The sequence below is a fragment of the Suricata suricatta genome, chromosome 6 (assembly GCF_006229205.1).
Source record: "Suricata suricatta isolate VVHF042 chromosome 6, meerkat_22Aug2017_6uvM2_HiC, whole genome shotgun sequence".
Lineage (NCBI taxonomy): Eukaryota > Metazoa > Chordata > Mammalia > Carnivora > Herpestidae > Suricata > Suricata suricatta.
In genome coordinates this window covers 51,383,122-51,398,666 of record NC_043705.1, presented here as the reverse complement: position 1 = coordinate 51,398,666, position 15,545 = coordinate 51,383,122, and the positions used below count along the sequence as shown (strand labels likewise).

General features: G+C 40.8%; 1 protein-coding gene across 1 annotated transcript in view; it reads right to left on the bottom strand.

The window, feature by feature from the left end:
- The window catches only part of ARHGEF28 (Rho guanine nucleotide exchange factor 28), a 237,089-nt gene extending 234,747 nt beyond the window's left edge, over positions 1 to 2,342 (bottom strand). The window contains exon 1 of the mRNA XM_029942435.1: positions 2,318 to 2,342. The gene's annotated coding sequence lies outside the window, so the exon portion shown is untranslated. The remainder of the gene's footprint in view (positions 1 to 2,317) is intronic.
- Positions 2,343 to 15,545: the final 13,203 nt, after the last annotated feature.

Genomic DNA, 15,545 nt, shown 5'->3' with positions numbered 1-15,545 from the left:
CACAAAAACAAGTTTTAGAATAGTTCTTATGTGTTCTCTGTTTACATGTTATTAATTCGGTAGAAATTTTAGACTTGTTTTTATTACAATACACACTCCCTGACCTCTTAACTACATACATCCAAGTGTTCAAATGGGCTGAGATCAGTTTGTAATATTGACATAAATGTTTAAGTGGGTGAAAAAAATCAGGTTACTATATATCAAGTAAAAGTCATGTTATATATATATATTTAATCAATAATTTCCACTTTATATTCTACTAAAAAATTACTAATTATCACATGTTTGAATTTAATTTTATACTCATTGCAAGAACTTCTAGATTTAGACAGAATTTATGTTTCCATGATTTCCATGTTACTGTGTATGCAAAGTAACTTAGCTTTTAAAAATTTAATGTCTGTTTATTTTTGAGAGACAGAGCATGAGTGCAGAGGGACAGAGAGAGAAGGAGACACAGAATCCGAAGCAGGCTCCAGGCTCTGAGCTGTCAGCACAGAGCCCGATGCGGGCTTGAACTCACAAACTGTGAATCATAACCTGAGCCGAAGTCATATGCTTAACCCACTGAGCCACCCAGGAACCCCCATAATAACTTTTTAACACCAAATTGTAGTGGAATCATTTTGAAAGCATTTAATTGCACCAGCAAGGCACACAAGTAATCTTAGGTGACAACCATGTGACCACTGTAACCAAGGACATGCATACATAGGTAATGACTGCACCATGACACCTGTTGTAATGCACAGAGCATTAAGAGCATCTCAGCTTCAGAGACTGGAGAATACTGCACCTTAGAATCAATAAAGCGTCGTTTTAATAAAATATCTATAGGGGATGAGATTATGACTAATGTTTTCATAACATCTGTCCCTTATTTCCTTTTCCTGTCATTAGTATATTCTGTTTGATTATTAGAAAAAGTTATTTTTACTTTGTTTGGTCTTTTTAAGTCCCTTCTTTCCTTAGGCTGTGGGTACTGACTCTTTCCTAGTCTGGTGATAATCTAGCAGGTAAGAATCAAAATAGCTACACTAGGAATGTTGATTAACTACAGGATTTTACAACTCGATTAGGTCTGTGGGGTTTGTTGTGAAGTAGGAGAGCAGGGCAGAATAAGTAGAGCTGAGGAGAGGGGAAGGCACCAAAAAAAAAAAAAAAAGCCAGACTTGGGAGCTATTTACAGTTTAGCCTTGGATCAGCCTTCATCTGTAGTTATGGCTGAGCTGAGCCCAAATGTCTACAGACCCTTATGACCTGCAAACTGCAATCTAGAGAGAGTATCACAGACCACTAGGTAACCCAGGAGGCAGATCTTTTATTATTCTGACATTCATTCCTTTTATCATTCAGTTTTTCTCTATAGAATAGAGTGGAATACACAGGTTGGTGGGGAGCAGGGTAGGGAGAGAAGAACAGAGGGCAAGCTGCTTGGGAAGTGAAGTGTTGTAAGGGGAAATGAATAAACAGATTTTAATTGAAGATTATGATAGTTCTAGTTCCATGATACTGCATTCTATTAAGGACTAACTGAAACTGAGTTCATATTCTTAGTCTAGATGCAGTAGTCTTGCTGAATTCCATGAGTTGACAATTCAAAAGTTACCTGATACCACAGGTCCCACACACCCATCCATGCCCACCCTCCACCAACTCAGTCAGATTTCAGATTTTGGATTTCAGGGAAAGAAGTTTTGCCTGAAAAAAGAGGTGGGGAGGGGATGAAGCCCTATTCTATTTTATATGTGAATAGACCATTCATTCACTTCCCTGTTACACTTAGTTCAAGAGAACAGAATCCTCCCTCCAGGCAGAAGACACACCTGTCTAGCTAGGCATCTCATTGGGCATCTCTGTCACCCAGTCCCCCACCTGTTCTGTGGATGTCCCAGCACTTTGCCCTTTAAATTCCTATTTCATGATTTTGGCTGAAACAAATGCCAATGAACCTTACCAAAAGACACACCTAGAAGACATACCTGACTATTAGAATATCCTAAAATACGATGTTCGAAAGTCATTCACATGAATGAAATGGATGTTTTTTAGTCCGGAAGTTATATAATTTAAATAAAGTTACTCAGAGAAATAGAATAAAACCCAGACTTTAGAGCCAAGAGCCCATTACTTTTCAAAGGGTCCATGTGCATCATTGAAATAAGACCGTTAACCCTTTGTTTTGGTTTGGTTTTGGCTTTTAAGCCTTAAGTTGACAGTGAGCAAAACCTTTCTTCTCCACTTGAGTTACACAGGTTTTGAGTGCAAGAAAAGGCCACTTAGACCTAATTTAGTCCAACACCTAAGGACTTACGTATAGAGGAACTTCGCTGCAGCTCAACTCCATGGCTTCCGCATCTGCAAGGAAAATAATGAATGAGAACCGTTACTACAGGAGGCAGCGTGTAACCAACCAGCAGAATTGTGTCCTTCCCTGCAATCATCCACAAGGGAAGAGTAACAATAGATAGGAAGACGGCAGAGACAAAACCATCAACTACAGAAAAGAGATTCCATTTGTATCAAATACCCTCCCCCTTTCTTTGTTCACATTAATTTCCAGACATAAGGGAAACCTATCAACCCCAGATAATATCCTACTGACTGCTCTCGAGAGAAATATTTCAAAAAGCCAAGAAAGTCAAAATAAACATGCTCCAAGTTTTGCCTTAACTACTTGAATAATAAGACTACTCTGAGGTGAGAACCCATCTTGGTCCAAATGAGGCAGGGACATCAGGGACAGGACAGTTCTCTGTCGATCATCCGGAGCTCAAAGGTTTCAGTCACAGGCCTCACAGGAGGGCAGGTATGTTACCAACCTCTCTACCAGTTGCATGCCTGCCCCTGTAAAACCCACATCCAGAAACTAGCCTGAAGCGTAGAAGAAAAGAGCAACCGTCATTCAAGAGGGTCACTGAACGCCTACAGTAAAAAACACACGGCGCAACAACAGAGACCTAAAACCTGGGACAAGGTGAGCTGGGGGCTGGACGAGAACTGTGAGCGGGGCGGACGAGAGACCCAGCCACCCCCCGAGATCTGCTTCCCAGGCCACACCAGCTGCGGTACCTCGGGGATGTCTGGTAGGGCACATGGCAACCTGAATTAGGACACTTAGTGCAGTAATACCCAAGGTATACACTTGGCAAGGAGAAAAATGAAGTTCTAATTTTTAAAGAAAACTTTTAACTTCACATTTATTAATACTTTACACGCATGCGGCCACTGGCATCCTCCTTGGTCACAAGTTATACTCCCTAAGTTATCCCGAGAGGAAACCAAAGGTCCAACGAGCTCATGGTCAACACACGGTGCCCTGTGGCAGTTTATGCAGACCCACTTCAGTGGGCTTATCTATGATCACCATTCTTAATGAAACAAACCTCATAAATTAGATGAATGGCTTAAGAATTCCAGGAAGGAATCCTCAAATTGAAGACAATACTAACAGGAATATGACAAGTAAGTCTCTCATTCCTAAATATGACTTATTAATCAGCCCTACTGGGAAATAAAAATGACTAAGAACAATGACATATACGTTCCCCCCCCCAAAAAAAATCAGCTTTCAAGTATGCATTTACAATTTGAAAGTAGATCCATATACCATATATACCATGATCATATATCATATACCATGATCCCTTACCCTCAGTGTGTACTGTGCTTCAAGGGATCAGCAACTGTTTTTACCCATGTTTACAGTCATGCCATAAACAACTCTAATCCTTTAAAAACCTTTCACAAAACTTGATACAATTACATCTTTTTAAAATTTCTGCTTAAAAGTGCCTTCTACAGCAAATGCGGTTTAAAAAGAACCGAAATACACAGAAAATAATAACTAAATGCTTCCTTTCTGAGCAAAACTTTCAAGACTACTGAAGATTTTAATGAATCTTAGAACATATCATGTGTGTGAAAATTTGCACACACTCATAGCAGTACAGATGTTTTCCTTACTCAGCTTTTTAGACTTTTGTCTGATAATATATCTAAAAGAAACCACTCTGGGGGCACCTGGGTGGCTCAGCTGGTTGTACATCCGATTCTTGATTTTAGCTCAGATATCATGCCAGAGTCGTGAGATCAAGCCCTACTTGGGGCTCAGCGCTGAGTGTGAAGCCTGCTTGGGATTCTCTTTCTGTGTCCTTCTCCGCTGCTTGCAGGAAAGAAGAAAGGGAGGCAAGGAGTTTGAGAACCAGAGCCAAAGCAAGAGTGGAACCAAGAAACCACTTGTGAAGATAATAGGGACTTAATCTGAAGAATGAATTATTTCTTTAATAAAGAGTAATGTTCCATGGGAAAAGTCTCCAACTACATCCACTAGATAGGGAAGCTGCTTGGATAAGAAGCTTAAAAGGCACTGTAAGTGAAATTCATTCCCTGTGTCATCCATGGGCATGATAGCATAATGAATTTCAAACATGGCCCAATCTTTACAATTTCTGTAATGAGGCTGGTTAAACACCATAAAAATCTGTACACCATATTGAGGTATATTGGTTATACTATGGCAAAGACTTTTTAAAAAGCTGTCCAACTTTATTTATTAAGTCCTATACATTTTTCTCTTTCCAATAGAAGCGCTCTGGTTTATCTAGGAAAAGTGGCTATTTATAACATGTCTGTAAAAACATCCATTTTTCCCAAATACATAGCCCACCCCATCAAGAAAGGGGTGATATTTTAGTAAGAGAAAAATCTCAAAGGAAATTCAACTGTTAGATAGATTGTGAAAAAGAGTACATGTTACCATTGCTTTGTTATTTTGTTACAGTGATTAAAACAACATAATAAAGCCCTCATGTCTGCAGGCTTCAAATTCTTGGCGGGGGCGGGGGGGGGGGGGGGAAGCCTTCTATATAAATCTTTCAAAATGAATGTTTCACGGATTTTGTATTTTTAAAATGTGACAACTTCTAAGTTACAGGCGGACCGACTTACATTAGGGAAGATGGGAGTTTGTGGCCACTTTTATATATTTTTTTAATTTTTGTTTGAGAGAGAAATAAAGGAAGCAGGAGAGGGGCAGACAGAAGGGGGGAGAGAAAGAATCCCAAGCAGGCTCCAAAATCAGTGCAGAGCCCAATGCAGGGCTCAATCTCACAACCCCACGATCACAACCTAAACCAATATCAAGAGTTGAATGCTTAACTGACTGAGCTACCCAGGTACCCCATGCAGCCACTTGTAAAATTTAAGAAACCTGTTTAATTCGTGGATGAGATTAAAACATAAAGCTCCGAATTTTTAAGTTTAGCCAGCACTGCACTTCTGTTAGAATGGACATATCATAATGAGGTTCTCTACAGATATGACACACATTAAATCCAGTTTCAAAGTCAAAGTGCTTTGAACCAGACATTCAAACAGAAGGGTTATGAATAGGGGCACCTGGGTGGCTCAGTTGGTTAAATGGCTGACTGGCTCAGGGCATCATCACCCAGTTCGTGGGTTCGAGCCCCACATCGGGTTCTGTGCTGACAGCTCAGAGCATGGAAACTACTTCTGATTCTGTGTCTTCCTCTCTCTGTTCCTTCCCCACCTGTGCTTTGTCTCTCTCAGTCTCTAAAATTAAAATAATAAAACTTAAAAAATAAAAAAGAGGGGTTACAGAGTATTTTAAATCAAGGTTTTCAAATTAATGATTCATTTGTTTTATTACTTTAAATGACATGCATTATACACCAATGCTTTTAGTGAGAACAAAAAGGTTATTAATCACATTTAATCTTAATAGATTTTTAAACTTGGGGTAAGTTTGAGAAAATATACTGTTGCAGTAGTACAATTTATAAATAAATACAAAAAATAAGGGTACACACTTTTTTTTTTTTTTAACTTAGTAAGGGTACATGACATTTTGCAGACACGCTCCTACTAGATAAGCCTTTCTCCCCACTTGTCAGGCTGTGGGTACTTTTCCCAAGGGTTTCAATGCAGCCTTACTAGATTAAGGAACAAGCTGTGGGGCTTCCCGAGCTCACCCCAGCTGAGGTTGGAGGTTCGTAAAGAGGAAAGTGCCCGAGAGCTGGCCTGCAGGGCTGACCGCCATGTCACACCGCGTTAAAGCTACAAGGGATCCAGTTTCTCTGCACCTTTCAGACCACAGGAGGCAGACTGTCAGGGAGTGCTTCCAGCCTGCATTATAACAGATGTCAGCCCAAAGGTGCAGAAACACCAAGGGCTAAAGATATCCTTTGTATTTCACCTTATACTAAGAATTCGGATTCCATTATTCCCACCCACTCTAACTTTTGACATTTTTCAGTACAGAAATTTAACAACCATTGAAAACAGCAACTGTTTTGTTTTTTAGAGACATTACTTTTCGCTCCATTAACTAAAATTGGGGCACCTGGGTGGCTCAGTTGGTTGAGAGTCCGACTTCAGCTCAGGTCATGATTGGCTCAGTTCATGATCTCACGGTTCGTGAGTTCAAGCCTCGCATGGGACTCTGAGCTAACAGCTCAGAGCCTGAAGCCTGCTTCGGATTCTGTGTCTCCCTTGCTCTCTGCTCCTCCCCTGCTCAGGCTCTGTCTCTCTGTCTCCCGAAAATAAATATTTTTAAAAAAAGGTTTTTAATAAACTAAAACTAAAGTCCCCACGGTTCTCAGCCTGGGTCCCCAACTTTCTAAAAGCTCCTATCAGAGTGCCCTAGCTGAGTAGAATCATTTGGGGCAAATGTATTATATACTCAATAAAATAATCTAAGTTCAAACTGATATAGGTATAAAAAACCATATTCTCATTTGAATTTTTCCAAAACTGATCCTTCGTTTATAGTAAAGAGCAGTGAGACCTGTGCTCATTTGCAGAGATGCCTGGCTAAATCATATTGTGCCTCCTTTATTATCAAGTTTAATAACAAAATGATTTTGTGTTTGCTAGACAAGTTCTACACACACCAGCTTTTCACCAAATGTTGTGGTCTACATTTCCTAATGCTTGAGTTCTCCATCTATATTTTCAAAAATTCTTAGACTCAAGTACTATTTCTTTTTTCAAAAATGTGTCTTGGGAAATTTAAGGCCAAAGTATTTTTACTCTTTCTTGCAGACACCAGAGAATGATATGGGGTCTTAGTATACAGCCACAATTTTTAAGTTAGCTCCCAAAACAAAGGGAAAAAAAATCTTATAAGAACATGATATAAAATATTCAATATTTCACACATACTTGAAAGAATACCTCATGTTTCAGGATCTTCATTTTGGTAGCTACTGCTAATAAAAATTAGACCATTTACCAGGTGAAGAGAATACATTCAACTTTCACGGTAAATAATCATTCTTGATTTTATGACATTCTGGGTTTCTAAGACTGATTCCATATAAAACCCAGGACTTGAGTTTTGTCTTTGAACATGCCAAAAATCCTTGGCTGATCCACCTCTTACAAAACCTATTAACAAATGATGGTCAAATATTTACTAATACTGTTAGGAAGGATACTCGGAAGGCTAATGATGTGGTCAGGCACTGTGCTAAGTATTTCACCAACATCTCTGAGAATACTCACAGCACCCATGAGAGGAAATGTGTAGGAAGTCTCACTAGCCTGAATCTTCATTTACAAACCCCTGCAGTTGCAAGGTTACACTGAAGCCTAAGTCCAAAGTTACCTAAACTTAAGAATAATGCTTGAATCAACCAACCACTGTGAAGGTTAGGAGCAACTCCCTCCCACGTTCATTCTTGAGTTCCTGCACCCTTACTTAAGGCTAGCATCTGCTCTCCAGCTGGGCCCCCTTGTACTTTAGATATCTGGTGGTTATTTGTTTTGGTCTTGAGGTGGTTACTGGGTGGTATAAATATAAAATACAGATCAACGTAAGATAAAATTGGAAATGTTTTTAAGATGAAATTATGTTAAATAAAATTGAGAATACTATTTTTCAATATTGGCTAACTTCTCAAATCATGATACTATTGATCAATGAGAATATGAGAGATCCATTAACAAGTGAAAAAAGAAATCATACCGAGATAAAGCCTTAAACATGATCTCAGTATTAAAGGAAGAGGAATTGGTTCTTCTCTCTATCCTAGGAGAAAATGGAAGAACTTCGTAAGTATTTTTAATAAAAATAACCCTCCTAAAAACTCTCTGAAAATACAGTGCAATACTGCATATATTTTGTATGAGTTTTATTTGTGTGTGTTTGTTCTGTTACTTGATATAAAATGCTAATTAGAATAAAGATGTAAGGTACATTTAAAGACAAGGTTTGAAATGTAATAAGTTTCTAAATAGAGAAAATTACATTCTTTAAAAAAGAAAAGAAAATACAGTGTGATGGCATGAATGTCCTGCTGTGCAATTAGCAAATCTGGCAGAAAAAAATCGACACCCCACCACCACTCCCCTCCTCCCTTCCTATCCCCCCACCTCCCCACACACACACTTGATGGTCCTTTTAAGAATAGGAGCTAGAGTTGAAAACTGCTCTTGCACTAGGTCACACTAGGATGGCAGAGCAGAGATTCGAGATTCCTGCCTCCAAGCTGGTACTCCTGACCACGAAGCTGGGTGGCCTGCTAGCCACGGAAATAAAATACAAAGTTTCATAAGCGGTACTCCTTCTCAAAGTTCTGGTTTCATTTTAAAATAAATTAAAGCCCAGGCAAATCTCTTTTCTACCACTGTTTCGTATGCGATCTTGGTCCCCATTTTAGGGAGGCTGACTTTCAGGCATGTCCCTGATACCTGCTCTCCCCCAGTAAGAGGACATCCAGTGTCGTCCTCTGCACTTCACAGGAGGGAAGAAAAGCTCAGCAAAGATGCACCGCTTGGCTGAAACCAGCAGCCCGAAGGGGCCAAGCTGGAGTGTGGACCTAGCCTGTCTGACCTATCCAGCCCATGTTCTCCTTATCCTCGGCACAAGGTCCTTTTATAACCTAACTATGGTCTCAAAGATAGCAATCTCCTTGGCTAAAAAGGAGCCAACACCTCCTAAGCGGAAAGCCTCAGAGACAGCCTGCATGTGAACGCCAGCTCCGCCCTATTCTGTGAGGCGTGGGCCTCTATGTCCCCTGCCTGGGGCAGTCACTCGTCTGTCAGCAGTAACAGTGACTAGCTCATAAGACTCTTGAGAAGACTGAGACATTTGACAGTAACCGCCGAAAATACTTAGTACCTATAATGAGCACTCAAAGGCTAGGTACAATTATCAGGCTTATATAAAGGGTTTTTTAAGCACCTGAATATTTTGAAAGACCTCTAAATCTTAGACTCATCAGAATGAGTCAGCACGAAGTGGGGCCAGGCTCCTCAGAAATGGGCCCACCCAGCTCAGCCTCACCCCGGCCCCAGAGGAGTCTCCAAGCATCAAGAATTCTGAATAGTATCATACCGGGTCGGTATGTGATTTTACAGAGCCGAATACTCCCCCTATGGTCTGAAAAGCCAAAGGGTAGACCTATTACTACGGACACAAGTCTAAAACCATCTCAGTTTGAAACCTTTACTTGGAAATGTTGACTCACAGCTCTGTCAACAAACCTAGGAGCATAGAATTATAACTATATCTCACAACTGTTACGCTAACTGGAGAAGGAGAAAACACATGAACAACTGGGAGGGAAGGGCAAGCTACAGAAAAGCCTCAGTGTGGGCACAATGGAAATGGGTAAGAAAAGAGCATTTTAGAAATAAGCCTGTTAAATACACAGTGGTGTCCACAGACTAGCGCCAGACTAGTTATCTACCTGCAATATAACTAGTCCAAGCAGCTTCAAGTGGAAGAACAGAATGATCTGGTTCACTCAGAGTACAGGGAGATGTCTGAAGATTAGAAAACACAGTAACTATTCAACAGATCACATTAATTCCAACTAATGCGAGTGGTGGGGGTGGGGAGGAAGGGAGTGAGTATGAAATAGTGCAGCCTGAATGAGAGAATGTTTATGAAGTATACAGAGGGGTGTGAGTTAGCTGCTAACACAATGTGCCTAAAAAACTGGCATACTCACTTTGATTTTGCAGGAGGTATCTGTATATGAAGGTTTTTTACACATCAGTTCAACATTGCTTTTACAATTTCACTTTTGCTATTGATCTGTTTAGCGCATCCTTCATAATTAGTGCAAAGCTCTATCATTCAGCATCTTGGGCAAGATACAACCTATCAAAGGTGTCAATTTCCTCATTAGCAGGTCTCTAAGGTCCCTCTATTATGTCAAAAGTCAATTTACTGTCACCAACTCTGTGTAAAGCACCATGGAGGCTGTCATGGGAAAGATTCACATACATAAACCACTACCCCCATTAATGATGAACTCAAGTCTGGTTCGGGGAAGATCTATATCCATGAAAACCTACAAGTTTTAGGGAGTAACACACCACTGACCTGACAGAACATGATAGTGTAAGGCAAGCATTAGTGACAAATGAGTTACAAATTTAAGGGGGGGTGGAGAAGAACTAGCATGAAAAATAGGACGTGGACGCATGCTATTTAGGAAAAACTAAGGAGTCTGATAGGCTGAATTAGCAGGATTGGAAGGAGTAAAGGTCATTGGCTCCTTACTTTTACACATAATACTTCCTTAAAACACACCAAATCTACGACAAAGTGAAGAACAGACTTTCAGGGCCAAAAGTCCCTTACCAGAGACTTCATAACATCACTGCATGTTTCCTTTGGGTCAGAATCTAACCAAATATACTCCAGCTTTTCCTATAATTTGCTTGACTTTTTCTGCATAATGGCTTACACAAAGAAGCTTAATGAGGACCCAACTGGTACTGATAATTCTCTGCTTAAACAAATGATCTTATCAGATTTATCAGACCCTTGTTTTTTCACCAGTTTCTCATTTCTGTTTTTTCCACTTTTTATGAAGCACAGAAATACACCTGACCCTGGACAACATGAGTTCACACTGTACAGGTCTATTTATAGATGGATTTTTCTTCAGTACATATAGTTGGTGCTCTGAATTATTTTCTGTCTCATGTGTTTTGTTTTTTAACATTTTCTTTTCTCTAGCCTACTGCATTGTAGAAATACAGTATATAACCACATGATGTCACTTAGATAGAATATAAAAAACACAACAAGGGGCGCCTGGGTGGCTCAGTTGGTTAAGCCTCCGGCTTCGGCTCAGGTCAGATCTCACGTTTGTGGGTTCAAGCCCCGTGTCAGGCTCTGTGCTGACAGATAGCTCAGAGCCTGGAGACTGCTTCCAGTTCTGTGTCTCCTTCTCTCTCTGCCCCTCCCCCTCTCATGCTCTGTCTCTCTGTATCAAAAATAAATAAAACATTTTTAAAAAATTTTAATAAAAATAAAAATAAAAAACACAACAAAAAAAAAAGGCTCGCACTCACAAGAACAAAAAACAGGCAGTTGCCAGGGGCACCTGGGTGGCTCAATCAGTTAAGCTTCTGACTTCGGCTCAGGTCCGAATTTACTAGTCATGAGTTTGAGCCCCGGGTCGGGCTCTAGGCTGACAGCTCAGAGCCTAGAACCTGCTTCAGATTCTCTTCTTCCTCTCTCTCTCTGACCCTACCCTACTTGACTGATTCTCTCTCTCTCTCAAAAATAAACAGACATTAAGGACAAAAAAAACTGTAAACTGGTGGTTGCCAGAGAGGTAGAGGGAGAAGCAAAACAGGGGGAGAGGATTATGAGGTATGAGCTTCCAGCTGTAAAATAAGTCAAGGAGATGAGAAGTGCAGCACAGAGAATGCAGCCAGTACTATCATATTCATGTATGGTGAATACACTTACCATGGTAAACACGCATCGTGCTCAGAACTATGGAATTGCTAAGTTGTACACCCACAAGTAGTGTAACATTCTGTGCCAAGTCTAAGAAAAATAAAGACTTTTTTAATTGGCATAGCTAAATTAGTATACTGAGTTCTAGACAAGAAAACTAGTGGACGCATGTGTAAAACCTGAAGAAACTCTAGAATTATCATTTAACATTTAAAATTATGACCTCAAAGCAAAGATGAAAAGAAATGAGATTGAGCCTAGAAACAGGACTGGTCTCTAAATGTTTAATTTAGTTCAGCACATTTATTCACAACTTCCTATATGCTTGGCACTTGGGGGAGGGGGGAGTGTCTCCCTTCATGTACATATCAATCTATTTGACAAGAAAGGGCTTACAGACGTGAAGTAGGTAAATAACCTACAGAAAGGTCAATATCAAGGATATAGGAAGCCCAGAGGCACTGAAACTCCTGCCCAGTGAGAAAGGAAGACAAGAAGACTATAAAACAAGTGTGGGGTTCTGGCAGTAGAGAGAGGCCCAAACACCCGCCTCTCTCAGTAGTTGAGGTATCAGCATGGCTCCCCAAGGAGACAGAGCCTAACCTGAGCCTTTTATATAGTGTATCAGCTAGGGGCACTCCTATCCCAAAAGGCATTTAGAAATGGGGCAGGGCAGCTTTTCTGGTTCTCAAATGACTGGGTTGGTAGGATAGGGGAAAAAGCAGAAGAGGAAAGGGAGCTGCTATAATGCCAGGTCAACCCTGCATAAAGAGAGGTCCCACCCCAAACGCCAACACGGATCTCTGTTGAAAATCACCGAGGCGGACAGCAGACCTTCACCAGGTACACTATGAAATGAGAGGACCTGTCAAGCACAAGGAGCGACAGGCACAGGTGCAGGAAGTATGAAAGGGCTGTTCATGGAGGGACAAACACCTCCAGGGCTACTCGAAGTGTGAGGAATGGTGGTAGGACAGAAGGATGGACACTAGTTCCGGGCCCCCATGATACCTCTTACTAAGTTGTGTGAACTTCACGCCAGTGAGTAGCTTTCACGCACAAGAAGGACGTGATCTGAACTGTGTTGTCAAGAGGCTGCTGTGACAGTAGGTGGAGGATCAGGGAAACAGATCAAACACCACTGCTATCATTCAGGTGAGAGAAACCCAGAGTCTGAACGAAAACAGTATCATAGGGCAGGCAAAGATAAATTTAAGAGATTAAGGACAAAACAGAGGCCTTAGTGCTAAACCAGACGTAGGGGATAAGGACTAGGAGGATTCTAGCGTGATGCCTTGGTTCTTAGTTTGGGGACCCAGGTACTTATGACATTGACCAAGATAGAGGGAATAAAAAAGGAGAAGCAAACAGGAGACTTGGGGTGGGGGGGGAGTATTAGCCATAATGAGTTTGAGATGTGATAACTGGTATCCAAGACAGGTCAAGAAAGAAGAGAGGTCTGGCCTTGAGAGATATCCTGATAACACAGTAGTTAAAGTCACTGGGAGTAAATGAGAAGATCAAAGCAGTACATACATAGAAACTCGAAAAGGCTTTGCTAAAACAGAGAATGTCAAGAGAAAGAAAGGTAGAAGAAGAGCTCACAAAAGACACTAAGAATAGAGAAATAACAATGAGGGCTGGCCTTGACTAAGCATGATTTACTGTGTCAGACAAGGTTTATCTACTTCTCAGGGCCACACGGAATACCTCCTATTTTACATGGAATACCATCCCCCCGATTTTACAGGTAAGGAAAGGTTGAGTACCTTGTCCAAGGTCACATAACTCTTAGGTGGCAGAACCAAGATTTAAACCCAGTGTGGTCCTAGATCCCATACTCCTAATTTAATGGCTCCACATCTAGGCCAGAAATTTGAAAAGGGACCAATGTGACAAAATCTAAGAGGGATGGAGAAGGCAACAAATGCCAATGGGTAAATGAAGCAAAGCACAGTAAAATCAGAGAAGGACCCTCTGGATCCCTAACTTAAGAAGTCGCTGACTCTCAGCCATTTCCGCATTGGTGGGAGAATCAGCCTGCTAAGAGCCAGCGGAACTGTCACCAGGAGGTAAGAAGTGAAGATAACCACATGAAACAGTAAATGCTCTACAAGTTTACGAAAAGGAAAGCTTTGACGGTGAAGTCACCAAAAAAAAATAATAAATAATAAAAACTTTCACTGGGCAAAGGGATCATGAGCTGTGGCTTAAAGTGTGAACAGAGGGAGAACTGGTGGTCCCATACTTTCACTGGTGAAAAAAGAGCCAAAATTATTTTGTTATTCTGATTCAAATCCACATATACTCTTGTGCTCTGAACAAATGTTACCTACATAAGCTACTAATAGTCACAAATTTCTATCACATACCAAACAAGGACTTGTGCAATTCACCATTTGGGATTCAAGATTAAAAGAGATGGTCTGGGGCACCTGGGTGGCTCAATCAGTTGAACATTCAAATTCAGTTCAGGTCATGATGTCACAGTCCATGAGTTCGAGCCCCACATCGGACTCTGTGCTGACAACTTAGAGCCTGGAGCCTGCTTTGGATTCTGTGTCCTTTCTCTCTCTGGCCCCCTCCCCAACTCATGCCTAAATAAACATTTTAAAAAAAAAATTTTAAAGCATAAGTTCTTATAGGATAAGTATTAAGATATTGCAATAACTTACCAAAAAATCTTCAACAATTTAAGTATTTAAAACATTGCCCTGAATATTAAATAATAAAGTAGAAGGTCTTCCCCTCTAAAAATGTACAGAGAGAAGTTTAAACGCACAAACAGCTCAGCAACATTCGAAAGCTTAATAGCTCAGCAATAATACATAATGCTTACAGCTTACAAAGGACTGTAGTCAAATCAAAGAGAATGAGGATTCAGGAGAGGCCATTGTCTTTCAAAGTTACCAAGTTACTGGTTGGCACTTCAAGTGCAGCAGAGAGACTCATAAAGGGGGCTTATGTTTTAGGTCTTTTTTGGTTTTTTCCCCAGTTGGGACCTGTGGGTGCTTGCAAGGATGGGGGAAGAAACCAGAACATCAGAAGAGCTGGGAAGAACAGGTCCTGGTGCCTGGTCCCAAGTGCCCAGGGATATTCACTATCCTTTAACAAGGACAGTCCTGCATAACTCAAGAACTGTTCCATGTCCTTCTTGGCAACTTGGACAAGTTTTTTAATTTGCTTCTAATGGCTTAGGTGTGCCTTTCCCTCAAAGAGGCTAGGCAGCTTCAAAAAGTCTCCTGGAAGGACACTGCTCACAAGACAGTTCCTACATTCTAGAAAATTCTACCAACGAACTACATAATACTATCCCAGGTATAATTGCCTAGGAAATTAACATAAATTTTTTCTTTGCCTACCTTAAAATTCCTAGATATTTTTGCTTAAGTTAGAAATAACCCTTTATTCCTTCTCTTCCCCTGAGATATCACCTCACACCTGTCAGAGTCACTAAAATGAACAAATCAAGAGACTATAGATGCTGGCGAGGGTGTGGAGAGACAGGCACCCTCCTACACTGTTGATGGGAATGTAAACTGGTGCAGCCGCTCTGGAAAACAGTGTGGAGGTTCCTCAAAAAACTATCCATAGAACTCCCCTATGACCCAGCAATAGCACTGCTAGGGATTTACCCAGGGGATACAGAAGTGCTGATGCATGGTAGCACATGTACCCCAATATTCACAGTGGCACTGTCAACAATAGCCAAATCATGGAAAGAGCCTAAACGTCCATCAACTAATGAATGGGTCAAGAAGATGTGGTATATATATACAATGGAGTACTATATGGCAATGAGGAAGAATGA